The sequence below is a fragment of the Temnothorax curvispinosus genome, unplaced genomic scaffold (assembly GCF_003070985.1).
Source record: "Temnothorax curvispinosus isolate PA1 unplaced genomic scaffold, ASM307098v1 QBEX01002446.1, whole genome shotgun sequence".
Taxonomy (NCBI): Eukaryota; Metazoa; Arthropoda; class Insecta; order Hymenoptera; family Formicidae; genus Temnothorax; species Temnothorax curvispinosus.
The window spans coordinates 2,770-5,631 of record NW_020212226.1 but is presented as its reverse complement, the minus strand read 5'-3'; positions in this window follow the sequence as shown (position 1 = coordinate 5,631).

Below are 2,862 nucleotides of genomic sequence, written 5' to 3'. Positions count from 1 at the left end.
CGCGTAAGGGAGCCATTCGTCCCAATCAGTTTGATCTTCGTTAATATAATGCCTCAAGTATTCGGCTAGAGTACGGTGCGATCTTTCCAATGCCCCGTTACTCTCAGGGTGATACGCCGTTGTTTGTATCTTCTCAATTTTCAATAGTTTGCACGTGTTCTTGAATATTTCGCTCGTAAAGTTCGTGCCCTGATCCGTGAGAATTTTCTCCGGAATTCCGTGTTCTAACACAATTTTTGTTACGAATTCTTTGGCGATGGTCCTGGCTTCCTGATTTTCAATCGGTATCGCCTTACTAAATTTTGTTAAATTATCCTGAAACGTCAGAATGTATTTGTTTCCTTGATTTGTAATTGTTAACGGACCGACGATGTCGAGAGCGCATTTTTCAAATGGTCGTTCTGGCGTGTCCGTGATGACCATTGGCATCTTTGTTTTTCTGCTTAGTTTATTCTTCTGGCAGTATTCGCATCTGCCGATGTAAGTCTCGACATCTTTTGTTATACCTTTCCAATCGTGTTGCAATCGGATTCGGTCTAAAGTGCGTGTGACTCCTTGGTGCCCTCCGATAGGCGAGTCGTGATACTCGTATAGTATCTGTTTCTTTTCCTTCTCCGAGTATTCTCGGGGCGCATCTTCTTCTTCTTGCTGTATCGTATGCACAGCTGACGCCTCTGTTATCGGGTTACGGCTCAATGCGTCGGCGTTTAGGTTGCTCTTCCCTGCCTTGTGTATGATTTCGTAATCATACTCCTCTAATTTAAGCCTCCATCTAATTAATCTTGAACCGGGGTCGGTAACATTGAACAGCCAGATCAATGGCTTATGATCAGTTATTATTTTGAATCTGACGCCATAAAGATAGGGTCGAAAATGCTTGACTGCCCATACGATGGCTAGCAGTTCTTTTTCCGTTGTGTTGTAATTCTGTTCCGCTTTACATAGTACGCGGCTAGCGTACGCTATCGGTCGGTCTTGGCCGACTACTCCCTGTGAGAGGATAGCTCCTATAGCGAAATCTGACGCGTCTGTCGTCACGATAAATTCCTTATTAAAGTCGGGATAATTTAATACCGGCGCGGTTGTTAATTTTTCCTTTAATAATTCAAACGCGTTTTGCTGCTCTATTGACCAAATAAATTTTTCCCCTTTCCTAGTGAGCTTGGTCAGTGGCTTGGCTAGTTTCGAAAAATTTTCGATGAATTTTCGGTAGTACCCGGCTAGGCCTATGAACGACTGAATGTCTTTCAGTTTTTTAGGAGTCGGAAACTCCTTGACAGCTATTAATTTCGACGGGTCCGGCGAGATTCCTTTTTCCGAAATCACGTGACCCAGGTACACGACTTCTTTACGTAGAAATGCACATTTGCTCGGTTTCAACTTTAAGTTGTATTTTCGAAGTCTGATTAGCACGGCTATTATTCTTTTGATATGTTCCGTTAGCGTCGCCCCGTATATGACGATATCGTCGATATACACGAAACATCTCAGCCCTAGCAGACCGGCCAGCACCGCGTACATTAGTCGCTGAAATGCTGCCGGTGCGTTTTTCAGGCCAAAAGGCATGCGATTAAATTCAAAGTGCCCATCCGGAGTGGAGAAGGCTGTTTTGCCTTTGTGGTCTTTATGCATGGGGATTTGGTGATACCCCGAAGCCAAATCTAAAACGGTAAAGTATTTCGCGTTACCTAATTGGTCTAAAATGTCGGTTATGTTCGGCATGGGGAAGGAATCTCCCATGGTGAGATCATTCATTTTCCGAAAATCAATAACCACGCGAAATTGCACTTTTCCGGATGCGTCCGGTTTTTTAAGAACGACTATTATTGGTGCGTTCCAGTGGCTCGTGCTCGGGCTGATTATGCCGTCTTCGAGCATCTTTTCGATTTGCTTCTTCACTTCGGCCTTATGCTTCTCGGGTAACCGATAAGGTTTCACATTCACGGGCGCGCTACCTGGCCGGATATTTATCTCGTGCTCTATTGCGGTAGTCGCGCTTAAATGGTCGCCGTCTATATAGAACACATCAAAGTAATCATCGCAAATTTGTTCTACGGCTGCTCGCTCTTCGGCGTTCAAGTGATCGAGCTGTACTTGCTCGCGTACTTTCTTTTGTCGTTCGGCGATGGTCTCGCGCTCGTCGCTCGAGCGTAACGAGAGAACGTCCGCGGTGTCGGGCGGCGGCAGGTCTTCTAAAGTTACATGTGGAGTGAGTATCTCCACGGGCTTGTCCGTCACGTTCAACACGCTAATCGGACACTTAAATTCGACGGGCTGCACTAGGCAATGCCCGATAAAGACCCCTGGGGCGGGTTCGCCGCTCCGCACAATGCCGACACGATTATGATCGGTGACGGCTTCCACGATTGTTTCGCTATGTGGCGGAAGTTTTACCTTGCGAAAAGGTCGGAGCTTAAAGGAAGCTGAGCCGATTTTTAATCGCTTTTTCGAATTTGAAATATCCGCTTTGTGTTTTGAGAGGAAGTCGTTTCCTAAAATGCCTTCATATTCAATGGGAAAATTATCTTTCACCACGTACATCGTGTGGCGAATTTTTTTATCTCCGAGATTCACAGTGGCTTTTATCTTCCCTATCGTGTGAATCTGGTGTCCGGTCACGCCGATTAGCGCTAACCGTTCTTCCTTCACCATTGTTTTTCCTTTTAAATTTCCCACTTTTATTAACGTGAGTGTTGCGCCTGAATCTAATAACAGGTCCATTTCTCCTTTCTCTGCCTCCTGTACGGGCAGCGTCACTAAGTCTAGCGGGCCTTCCTCGTGCTTCTTGCTTATCTGTGCAACACGATACGTCTCGGCGGCGCGCGCCTTATTCCTTTTAGGCTTCTCATCCTCCTCGCTGCT